The sequence below is a fragment of the Orcinus orca genome, chromosome 4 (genome assembly GCF_937001465.1).
Source record: "Orcinus orca chromosome 4, mOrcOrc1.1, whole genome shotgun sequence".
Lineage (NCBI taxonomy): Eukaryota > Metazoa > Chordata > Mammalia > Artiodactyla > Delphinidae > Orcinus > Orcinus orca.
Genome location: NC_064562.1, coordinates 18008928 through 18022497, shown reverse-complemented (window position 1 = coordinate 18022497; position 13570 = coordinate 18008928).

Here is a 13570-nt window from a genome sequence, read left to right as displayed (position 1 = left end):
AATCAAGCTATCAAAAATTAAATACAACAGAAAAATATTAAAAGAAGCAAGGGAAAAGGAACAAATAACATACAAGGGAATCCTGACAAGGTTAACAGCTGATCTTTCAGCAGAAACTCTGCAAGCCAGAAGGGAGTGGAAGGACATATTTAAAGTGATGAAAGGGAAAAACTTACTACCAAGATTACTCTACCCATCAAGGATCTCATTCAGTTTCAACGGAGAAATTAAAACATTTACAGACAAGCGAAAACTAAGAGAATTAAGCACCAGCAAACCAGCTTTACAACAAATGCTAAAGGAACTTCTGTAGGCAGGAAACACAAGAGAAGGAAAAGACCTACAATAACAAATCCAAAACAATTAAGAAAATGGTAATAGGAACATAACATATCGATAACTACCTTAAATGTAAATGGATTAAATGCTCCAACCAAAAGACATAGACTAGCTGAATGGATACAAAAACAAGATCTGTATATATGCTGTCTACAAGAGACCCACTTCAGACCTAGGGACACATACAGACTGAAAGTGATTAGTTTTTGTAAAAAGTATAAATTCTCTGTCTAGATTACATTGTTTTGAATATGGATGTTTATTTGTTCCAGAATCATTTGTTGAAAGGAGTGTCCTGTCTCCACTGAATTACCTTTGCTACTTTGCCAAAGATCATTAGGTTATATTTGCATGGGAGCATTTTTGGGCTATTTTTTGTGTTCCATTGATCTATTTATTCTTTCGCCGATACCACATTGTCTTGATAACTAGCATTATAGTTAGTCTTAAAGTCTGGTAGTGTTAGTACTCCAACTTTGTTCTTCTTCAGTATTGTCTAGGTTATTATAGGTCTTTTTGCTATTCCATATAAACCTTAGGATCAGTTTTTCTATATCCACAAAATAGATTTCCAGGATTTTGATTGGGAATGCGTTGAATCTATAGCCCTTTTTGGAAGAATTGACATCTTAATAATATTGTCTTACTATCAATTAACTTGGAATATTTCTCCATTTATATATGTCAGCTTTAATTTCTTTCATCAGAATTTTGTAGTTTTCCTTGTATAGCTCTTGTATATATTTGTTAGAATTATACCTATTTCATTTTTTTGAGTGCTAATGCAAATAGCATTGTGTTTTTAATTTCTAATTCCAGTAGTTCATTCCTTGGGTATAGGTAAGCAACTGACTTTTGTATATAAATTTTGTATCTTGTAGCCTTGCTATTAGTTGATTCTTTGGGATTTTCTACATAGATGTTTTATGTTCCAAAAAAGGCCATTTTGTTTCTTCTTTTTCAATCAGTATACCTTTACTTAGTTTTCTTTTTTTTTATTGCATTAACTAGCACTTCCAGTACACTATTGAATAAGAATGGTGAGCAGGAACATCCATCTCTTGTTCCTGATCACAAGAAAGAAACATATAGTTTCCCACCATTAAGTACAATGTTAGCTATAGGGGATTTTGTAAATGTTTATGAAGTTCGGCAATTTCTTGTTTATTCCTAGTCTGCTGTGAGTTTTTATCATGAACAGGTGTTGCATTTTGTCAGATGCTTTTTCTGCATCTGTTAATGTGGTCATATGATTTTTCTTCTGGTCAAATCTCCTTATAAACATGTTAAAAGCAGACATCCTTGCAATCACATTAGTGGTATTTACCAGACGGGGTCCTTACCTGTGAAATGCTTTTATAGCAGTATGTACCTGGTCTGTCAAGGCTGCTAATTCTAAATAAGTCTGAAATTTATTGATTTATAAGTCACAACTCTGGAAAATGTCACTTAATCTGTGTAATTATGGGTGTATAGAATAGGGCTCTTTAATGATAGAATAGCTTCCTTTTGTATGCGTGCATCATTTTGAAACCGCTCGTGTTTGTCTGGGCCAGGACCCATCACATGACAAGGAAACGGAACTGACAGAAATATGCTGATGATAGGGCTGTTTGCCATGCCTTGAGTTACAAAGTTCTTTGTCTCTGACCCAGGAATCTTATTGTTCTTGCCAGCCTCATGAAATAGTAACTGGCTAACTAATTAGTTTGTAAGTGAGTAAAATAAAATCCCAACCCAATACATTTCTACTGGCTACAGTTGGCTGGAGCTACTTAGCAGCTGCCGCTTTCAGTGAATCATATTTTCTCCAGTTTTCATGGACCCCACTACTGTGCCTCACTGTCAGTTGCCTCTTTTTATAACTGAGTTTTTATTTGCTTATTGTAAAATTAAGAGGCATAGTAGAATAGTGATTAGCACTGAAAACTCAAACTATGATCCCCCTATTCAAATTTAAATTTCACTAAGTAAACCTGTATGCCTTTAGGCAAGCTATTTAAATTTTCTGTGTCTCTGTTTCCCCATCTGATAATGATGATGTAGAAAATAATAATACTTTCTTTGTGTTTATTGTGAAGATTCACTGACTTAGTTACTAACTAAATTCTGCTAACTTAGTTAACTGAGTTAATATGCTTAAAGTACTTAGAATTGTGCTGACCAGCTAGTAAATGTTAGTTATTACTATTAAAAACCATGTCCCTATTAAAAGTGAGAAAGTAAAGGAGGAAAATTTAGTTCAAAAATTGAGAATATTATTTGTGAATTTTTCTGTGTGTTTATGCAAAGTGTATTTGTATTGGAGTATTAATTTAGTAATATTTAGTAATTATAGCAAGCTGGAAACATTACATGGTTATCTTTATGATATAATTTTTGTAATTATTTTTAGGTTTTATGGCAGTTTGCATTAGAAATTTAAATTTCGGCGGAAACTTAAAGTAACAGAAAGTTAGGTATAATCTCAACAATGATAGAGGAGCATCTTATAGAACATTCTAAGCTTTCACAGCATAAAAGAGTACCTACAAATATTATCAGAACATCAATAGTTAAATGATAGTAGGAATAGTACCAATTCTCAATTTATTCAACTCAGATTTTAAAAACAGAAAAGCTAAATATGATTTGATGTTTCTTCATGAATAAAAGATGCTCAAGATATTTTCCATCTGTCAGTTTATGATGATGATGATAAATATAGATTAATCATTCAGTTTTTGAGGTTGTAATCTTGACTGTCTTGGCCACATTCTTTTATAAAATGATGTATTTTTTGAAGTTACAGCTCTTTTGAATGCCTGGTAGAGAGCTTACTATGACCTATATATGACTATAATTTGTGAAATGTGGTAAAATGAACTTTCTGCATTTAACAATAACCAGTAGGAGAAAATCAGTAAAGTAGACAAATATCTACATTATAAAGATATTGGGAATTTGATCCTGAATGTTTACTGTAATATTGTTATGAACAAGTGTTTTATTATTAGTGGTCATTTAGAAAAATAGCATTTTACTCAAATGGTTCTTAATTCAGTTGTTGCTAAATTTAAGTTAGAACATTGATGTTATCAGTACAACCAACACTGTCTACAAATGCTAAATTGGTAATGGTGCTGCAGGTCACTCTGATTCTATTATATCACAGAAGATATTAAACAGGGGTGTAAACAGAACAAATACATTAAACAATATTAGAGTAACTGTCACACCTAGAAATCTCTTTTAATTAATTTTCATATAAGGCTGTTTCAACATATAGGTTGAGGTTTTTTTGTTTGTTTGTTTTTAACATCTTTATTGGGGTATAATTCCTTTACAATGGTGTGTTAGTTTCTGCTTTATAACAAAGTGAATCAGTTATACATATACATATGTTCCCATATCTCTTCCCTCTTGCGTCTCCCTCCCTCCCACCCCTCCAGGCGGTCACAAACCACCGAGCTGATATCCCTGTGCTATGCGGCTGCTTCCCACTAGCTATCTACCTTACGTTTGGTAGTGTATATATGTCCATGCCTCTCTCTCACTTTGTCACAGCTCACCCTTCCCCCTCCCCATATCCGCAAGTCCATTCTCTAGTAGGTCTGTGTCTTTATTCCTGTCTTACCCCTAGGTTCTTCATGACATTTTTTTCTTCTTAAATTCCATATATATGTGTTAGCATACGGTATTTGTCTTTCTCTTTCTGACTTACTTCACTCAGTATGACAGACTTTAGGTCTATCCACCTCATTACAAATAGCTCAATTTCGTTTCTTTTTATGGCTGAGTCATAGGTTGAGTTTTTAATATGAAGATGATAACTAGTAAAGATCTGGCTTCTGATTTTGATTTGATTTTTTTTTAAGTCATGCCTTTTGTAAATTGCTGAATTGCTCAGTCAGTTCCAATTCACTAGAAACTTAGTTAAGAGATGTGTGCTATCATATTCCATAAAAATAGTGACTTTAAAAATTAAATCATAAACTTAGAATACCAGTTAATGAATATCTTAACCTAGTGATATCAGTCACACTTAAAGTTTAAGAAAACAAAATTTACTATATTCTGGGCACCTAAAATGGTATAAAATCAAGCTTCACTGATCCCTACCATAACATCTAATTTCTCCTATAAATGTTATGTTTTTGCACTGGCTAGAACATGTCCTGAAACATTTTAATAAATTTCCTTTTCCTGTTTCTATGTAGAATATAAAATGAGCCTATTCACATCAGAGGTCAGAACCCCTGCTCAATTCAACATTCTCCACATTATCTAAATCTTATATTTTCTAGTTAAAAATGATCATTTTCTTAGACCTTTTACTTTTTACTTCCATCTACACTAATGGGCTTCTCTTTGGGTTTATATTTGTTCAGGAAATACAGTTGTAATAGTTACTGTGTTACTGCATATGAGAGGCAAATAGAAAATAACCAGTTTGAATTGAAATGCAGATACCAATGTCTTAACAATGGGTAATGCAATATATGCTTGAGGAAAATCACAAATCATAGATTTTTAGAATTTCTTAAAATAACTGAAACTTTTTGTGGTTTCAATTCAATTTAAATTCATTAAAGGCACATTTCTATATAGTTGTGATTATAGTTACTATCTATGTATTAGCCAAGTGCAAGATGATCTTGGAGGTGGGGAAAACTATATATATATTGAGTTTTGTTATTATTGAGGCCCTTATAGGTAGCATAGTCTAATCATTAAGAGTTAACCTTTTTTGATAAGACAGACATAGGCGCTCCACTAGCTTTTCCACTCTCTCCCACTTCACTCGTATCCAGAGAATTTGAGAAGTGAGCCCCAGATTCCTCATATTTTAAAATGGGGCTGTTAATAGAATCTATTTGATAGGACATTTTAAGTGTTACAAAAAATGTGGGTATGCTGGCTGGTCCATAGTAAGTGCTGATTACATTATTTATATTGTACTTGGGTTTTAATTTTTTATCATTAATAAGCACCATTTTAAAAATAAGAAATTTTTATATGTATAATCTAATCTATTAGTAAATACTTAATTTGAATTCTATTGTATTTGCATATAAGTTATTTCAAAATGTGTGTTGATTTTATTCCTCTTAAGTGGATCTTTCTTTAGTTTCTTTTCTATATGTTAGCAGAGAAATTGTTACTGAAAATTTGGTCCATGTCCTCGATGCTGAATGAGAATAACAAGGGCAAGGGTTTGAGAATAACAAGGGCAAGGGTTTGAGAATAAAGGAAAGAGAAATTTTATTGATTTGTCAGAAAATGAGGAGGGTAGCTGACTAACGTCTTAAGCACTACCGTCCTGCCTTCTAAGAGAAAGCAGGGATATTTAAAGAAAAGTTTTGGGGTTTCAGTGTGACCATTGTCACATATAGTTGATTGTTTTGTTGAGGGTAGTTCTTTCCATGACATTATCTCTGACTGTTTCGGTCCTCTGGTTTTTTCAGCCCTCTGGTTCCAGTTAGAATGTTCCTTCTTTTGATAATTCTTGCTTTGTGACTTCATGGCCTTGGGTTTCTGTGGTTAAGACAAGAGGAACAAGCAGAAACAGTGAGAATGCCTGCGCACATTAATCAGTAACAAAGAATGCACAGTAACAAAGAATTTAAGTTTCAGTCCCCAGCAACAGAGGGAGAAGATGGAAAAACAAAATCATTCATCAAACAGTTTTAGTTTTGGGGTTTTAGTTTTAGTTTTAATTTAGTGTACAGTTATTAATTAGTTCTATATGTTCATTGCTGGTGTATTTTCATAGTGGTTCCAATTAGAAAACTGAAAAAAAATTCACTCTAAGTATTATTTCTAAATTATGTGCTAAATATGTAGGATTAAAATGAACTTTGAATATTTTTATTGAGGCATACACTTCCTACAATATCTAGCACTTCCACTTAAGATTTTTTTCTCCCAGCATATTCACACATAAATCATAACATCTACAAAAATTTTTTTTAAGTTATATAGTTTTTTCCCTAAGAGCATTATCTAATGGTGTATATATTGATTTTTCATGATTCTTTAAGATATTATTTTTTATGTACAATTTTAATAAGAACTAAAACAACCTCCTAATCTTAGAAATGCCTCTGTTGATTAAGAGTAGGTTCAGCTGCCTATAAAAGAAAACTCAAAATAGATACAGAAATTTCTTCCTCTCTCATGTAAAAGAGATAGGCAGTCTAGGGCTCTTACAGAGGACCCATGAAGTCACCAGGAACATGGGCTTCAACCAGCTTAGCATTTAGCAATCCTGGTCACGTGGTCCTTACCCCCCCTAGTTCAAGAGGGCTATTCCAGACATCACATACATTTCCATGTACCAGATCGCAGGGGTGAGGGTGGAGAGGAAAGGGTATCCCCTCTTCTTCTGAAGGATATACCCCCCAAATTTGCTATAGAAAGTTGCTTTTGTAATCAGATAACAATTCTCTTTATTAAGCCAGTGCTTATAGATACATGGCTATATTCAGCTATGAGGGGCCCAGCTAAAAATTAGGATCTTAAAACCAATTAACAGTCTCCACCACACTATCTTTTGAAGAATATAGCTATGCCCTCAAAAGTGTTAAAAAAAACAACAACTATTAAATCTTGCTTTGTAAACTGTAGACAATTGGTCAGGCTATATTACAACTTAGTCATCATTTTTTTCATGATTAAATTGTTATAATAGCTATGATTGGTTCTGCATCATCCGCTAAGAAAATGTTATTAAAAGTTATTAAAAAACAGTAAATGCCATGTCATACTGCTCAACTTTTCAATACATCAAACCATTTTAGAGTTCCTTTAAAGCATTTTTACTGGGTAGGTAACAATCTTCGCTTGCAAAGAGCCTTTGATGGTTTATGAACTGACAGTAACTATCCATTAGGAGTATTGCTTTAGGGCAATATTCATATTTATTAAAATGCTTCAGTAATTGACTTTCAAGAAAAAAATTTTTACCTCATACTTTTAATTTTGAAAAAAGAAATCATGGAAAACTACCAATCTAAATTTGTTAAAGATTGAAATCAAAATAGCTGTCTAATTCAGAAAGTTGTTCATATGAGTAATTCTCTTTATTCAGAGTAGCACTGCTTATTCTTGTCTTCTGATGAAACTACTTAGATATGAGAAAATTTTAAAATGCAGGTTTTTGTCTGTTCTGGTTATAAGGGAAACAAGTCATTTGCCTTAGGATGTAAGAATCTTGTGGCAGTACAGCTAATGATTTAACTTTGATTAATTTAGCAAGGCATAGAATTTTAAAATTTGTCAAAACCTTTGAGAATACATCCTCCAATCCCATCATTTTATGTTGAGGCACTATGGTCTGGAAAGTTTAAGTGACTTGGCAAGGTCACATTAATGAGTTAGTGGCAATGCTGAAACCAGGACTAAAGTTTTACTGCCTTTTAATCTAGTGCATTGTATCTCCCATTCCCTCCCTTTACCCTCCTTCCTTCCTCTGCTCCCTATATTATATTAGAATTAAAATATTTGTGTATCATACCAGGTTCATATGTGAAAAGGAAATCAGGTCATAGTGGTTAGTTAGTGGCAGTACTGAGGGTAAAACTAAAGATTTCTTTGCTCTAACATAATGTACCCTGTTTCCACTGAATGTATTATCATCACTATTATTTCGAGAATTTTGTTTTATGTAACATTTGAATTTCAGGGTTTAGATAAAAATTATTGGAAATGTATTGTTAATAAATGTTTCACATATGAGAATGAATAAATAACTGCTTTGGTTAATCTCTTTAAAACTGGCAATAATGACATCAATAGTAATACAGTGCTTTGCTGTTTAAGGCAGACTGTGTTAAAAAGGACAGAATTGACCATTTGAAGTTAGGGAAAGTTGAGTGTTCACTCATTCTACAGCTCAGGACCTGTTTAAAGGATTGATTGCAGAGTATTCAGTACCATCCCTTTCATTATGCTATTCTGTTTTGATTGTGAAAAACTCAGTCTGGGGTCCAGAAAATTATATGTGAAATAAACACAGCCAAGTAAACTATGACTATTGCTTTAGCAGTTTGAGCTATTTTGACCAATTTGCTGCTATATTTTATCAGCTTCCCCAAATAATCAACTAGAGTCTTACTTTCCTATGTTCTGAATTTTATGAATTGCACTTTTACTTTTCAATATCCTTATAATAATACAGTTCCTAAATTTATGCTTCTGCCCTTTCCTTTCTTCTCTTTCTCCTCTTCTCGTTTTTCATTATCATCAATTTGTAAAAAAAATTCATGAACCTTTGTTACATGAATGACCTATTACTATCTACAAATGGGGATATGAAAAAGTAAGGCACTCTTGCCCTCAGAGAACTTCCCGTCTGGTTAGAGGGACAGAACCTGTCCTAGAAAAGGCTGGTTAACATTTAAAAACTGGTATGAATGATAAGCATTAGAGAAGATCAGAGGAGGGCGAGATCACTAGTGAGTGTTTAAGTCTATGGATAGAAACTTCAGAGATAAATATCTATTAGAGACTAGACTTGAAGGATTTAATCAGAGTACATTATAATATGCATAAATTGTGGTAAACCCTTTGGGTCAGTGTTAGATATCCTGAAGGATATTTTGAGTACATTTGTGATCAACTACTTGACATTCTTAATTTATGATGAACTAAATCACCCTTTCAAGCAAATTTAAATTTAAAACACAAAATGAGAAGGTTCATTCAGATGATATAAACTGATTACAAAAATATACACTTAAAATATGTGTTTATATATATTACAAAATACCAGAAATGTTTTATACACTATAGTAAAGAGATAGAATGTGATAGAAGAATCATGTCTGTTTCTGCACTTTAATTCTTTTCATACTTAGTTATGGGACCCTGCCAACATGGAAAGTAAAACAATATAAAGCTTCATATTCTTTAATTTAATCCTGGTAGAAAATATAGCTGAAGCCAGAGGCTACAAGCATCAGCTGACAGTTTAATGAAGACTCTTGAAAGAATGGGAGAGTCTAGGTACTTTAAGACAAGCCCTGAGCAAGTCATTACATCTGTTTAGACAGAAAAAAAAAAAAAAAAAAGATTAGTGAATATTTATGTATCAGTTACCAAAATATTTAAGTTAAATATGTTTATTTTTATCTAATTATCATAAATTTGAATTTTTCTTTATATCTATTAGCTACAAAGGCCAAAGATCTTTCCTGTAATATTGAATCATTTATTTTTAAAGTCCCAAGGGCTGTTGACTTGTGACTGTGAAATTATTAAATATTCATTATAGAAGACTACATGTTAAAATGTTTGTGTGAAATACCTGCTTCTTCATTTAAAATTGTAAATTCATTTGTTCACTGGAAGCTGATTTTACCTACCATACTTGTAATATCAACTATGAAAGAGCTGCTATCTTTTCGTATAACTTTCCTATATAAGTGGCTTCAGTTTGCTTGTTAGATAGAATGCATCAGGGGTTTTTTTCCCCTACAGGCTTGCTTACAATAAACCTAGTGACTCTAATTCACTCATTTCTGAAAAGCATCACGTGTACAAGTTTTTTTCAGACATTAAGATGTATTGTACACAGTACAGATTTTGGCTTGGGTTCAGGTTCAGAAACTGCTGCAAATACAGAGGTAACTGGGAAAGTTAAAAAAGATGTTGATTGCCTGGATTTAAACACCATTATAGAGAACCCAGTAACAAGATGCGTCTCTCACCCCCACCAGTGGATTTTAACATGAATTTTATAGTCTTCTAGTGTCTTACACACACCATTATCACATAACTTCCTATAACTAGAAAAGGTAACTCTTCTTGCTCCAGGCAGTTCAAATGCATACTTACCTCTTTCAGATAAACCCAGCTATGTTCTCCTGAGATCCACCCCTAAAATTCCTTTCCTTTGACTCTGTATATCTTGAAAGTATCTTACAGTGCCTGGTATGTAGTAGCTATAGCAGCAACAGCAGCAACAGAAGGAGTAACAATGATGATAGTAGTAGTAGTAGTAGTAGTAGTAGTAGTAGCAGTAGCAGTAGTAGTAGTAGTAGTAGTAGTAGTAGTAGTAGTAGTAGTAGTAGTAGTAGTAGTAGTAGTAGTGGTGGCATTACCCAACTCAGGTCTGGGTGCTCGCTGCCCAAAAATCAATACTTGAGAGGCAAGTGCTAGTAGGAATGGAAAAGTTGCTTTAATCAGAAGGCCAGCAATCTGGGCAGAAGGTGGCTTCTTGTCCCAAAACCAGCTCTAAAGATTTTTCTCTGCCATGGAAGTTTTTCAAGGGCTAAAGGGGAAATAATCTCAATTAATCCCTGAGGTAGGGAATCCGATTCCTCGTGATGTCCCATTGCGTGCAGATTTGTGGACTCCCTGTGATCCTTCTTTAGATGCTATCTTGTTCACACAGTCTGTTCACGAGATTACTGAAAGGGAAGCTGGGGAAAAGATCTAGTCGTCCGTTAAATACTTATCCTTCATTTCTATTTCTTTGATCTATGCAAAGAATCAACAGGTTAGGCAAGGTACTGTGTGATCAAAAGATTTGAAAGATGTTCTTGGGCCAAGACAAAAGGGGTCTCCTGCTGAGGGTGGTTTTCTGCAAAGAGCTGCTTTACAGTAGTAGTACCAGCAGTGGCAATAGCTGCTGGATAGAGTTTATCTTTTTTAATGTTATAAAAATATCTCTCACATTTTTTTTGTTTAAAAACATTCTTGCTTTCATGTTGGGGTGTGCTGGTAACATGCAGTTCAAAATAAAATCGTAATTGATAAATATCTCCAAGGCTTGTGTATCTAAGTTTATAAGTATGTAGAATGTATACTTACCATCCATTGCTGTCTTTGTATGATCCACACAAGAAATTCAGTCCCATTACTTTTTGGTTACACTTCCTATCTGAATATGATGTGAACTAGAGGAGCAAATTAAGTGAGCTGTTATAAAATACTTGCCTTTCTAGTGCAATCCTTTGATCCTTTTTTTGTCTCAATTGAGCCCATTTTCAGAGAGGCTGAATATAAGAACCCGGGGTATGTTATCTATTGTTTGGTCTTATTACAGTCATTAACCACAGTCAAGGTGCCTTTCAGGAAGAAAGGATGATAGATAGATCGCATTCTCAGGATCACATTCCCTGTCATGGAGAACAAAAATCAGGGAGGTGGGAGGTAAAAGAAGACAGAGTGCAGTGGGATACAGGTGCACCTTTTCCAGAGAAGAGCAAGATGAATGTTCTCATTGTCACTGCAGCCTGCATTTCATTAGTCATTAGTGTGACAGGTCTGTAATTGATGACATGATGTGGGACCTGTTGTGAGGCTTCTGTCCCGTCCTTTGAAACTACTCCTGTGTCCCTTAAATAGTATATGGTTATTTAATGTGTCAGTGCATCTGCCTTCATATCTCAGTCAAAGCTATCTTGGTAATGACAGAAAATCACACCACTTGTAACAAGGGAAGATGATATTAAAGTTTCATTGCTGTATTGACTGCAGTTCTCAGCAGTAGTTTCTTATGTAATAATAGGCAAGCTCAAGAATAAATTTATCAGAATAAGAGAAAAGAGCATAATGTGAGCTCTCAATCTGCTGCAGAAGAATGCTTTGTAGTCTACAGCTCATTGTTTTACTTATATTCTTTCTCTAGTTGCACTATTTAGATTGAGTTTCAAAGTTCTGTTTCAAGAAATACTACAATATATAGATCAGTGTGGTGCTCGAAGGACAATGGTGCTTCAAGGACAAAAGACAATGCTGCCTGAAAAACTTGCAGCATTACATTTTTTTTTTTTTTACACCCCCTACCAGACTCTTAATCGCCATCACCACCATGTTGCCATGGTTACGAAATTCCTGAGCCCACCTGGGCGAGGAGACCTGTCCCAAATAAGGAAAGGCATCTGCCCTGTCCCATTCCCACCCTATAGAAGGAAGGTACTTGTGCCTCAGCCAATCAGTAAATGAAATTTTTACCTCAGACCATTCCTTTGTTTTCTGGCTATAAAAACTGATCAATAGCACATGTTCTGGCTCGACTCTCCCAGACTACTAGGAAGTCTGCCCGCTGTTCTGGCAGTGACCCTTCCCTCTAAGAAACTCTATCTTTGCATTCTGCCTGTGTCTGGAAATTCTTTTCCAACCCGCCTTTGGACCACAACAATCATCTGAACAATTATTTAAATACTTGAGCAAAATAACTGAATGAGCAAATCATGACTGAACACTTTGATTCCTTTTTAATAATTGTTTGAAAATTATTGAATCTTTCAGGAACTGCTGGAAAATTTGTTTTACTTTAATTCTATATTTAGGCTTATTTTATAATTACTTATCCATTAATTAATATTGTCCATATGGGACTTTTTTGAGAAAATTACTCTAAGAAACCACAGGGGTGAAACGTATGTAACATTATAATAAAAAAATGTTAAATTTTTTAAAATTAATTCTTAAGATCAGAACTTTATTACTCATCAAAAATGTTGTCAACAATTTAATGAAGTTTATTTTCTTGGATAGGGTTTGTTTTTTTTAATGTTATAAAGGATATCTATTTCCCTTTAAGTTTTTAGTAATATAGTGGTAATAAAAAGTATACTTTTTTATAGCAGTTATCTATAATGAGAAGGCTTCCACAAGTTGGGAATAAATTGAATTTTTGTATATTAAATTTGGCTACTCACATGTAGAGTTGCTTTACTGTAACTATTTTAATATGTATAACCTTATTAGCATTATAATGACAAGCTTCCAAAGGAAAAATTACAATGACAGTTAAATAGAGCATCCATGATGATACAAGTCACAACTACATTCTATCAGTATATTTCTGATTTCCTTGCTGTTCTTCAAACTGTACTCCCATATCTGATTTTACAAGATTATGTCTTTAATTGAAGCATTATTAGTCACCTCCTTCAGACCTATACCTAACTTTGAATGCACTATACATGAGACCATAACGTATGTATCCTGGTGACCTTTAAGTGTTCATGAACCAGTGTACATGAGAATATATATATTTTTGTTGACTAGTTAGGTCAGAGTTTGTGAAGTATTTTCTTAACTAAAAATCCATTAGATAGCCATCAAAATGCCTGGAAAGGTCCTTAAAATACATTTATCTACTCTCTTCTTTATTTGCTAAATACACATTTTCTTCCTCTTGTTTCTGAAACAATACTTCCTCCTTGTTCTCTTTCACCTCTTTGATCATGCTGTCTTCCATGATGTTTCCTTCTTTGCCTGCGGCTTTAATGTC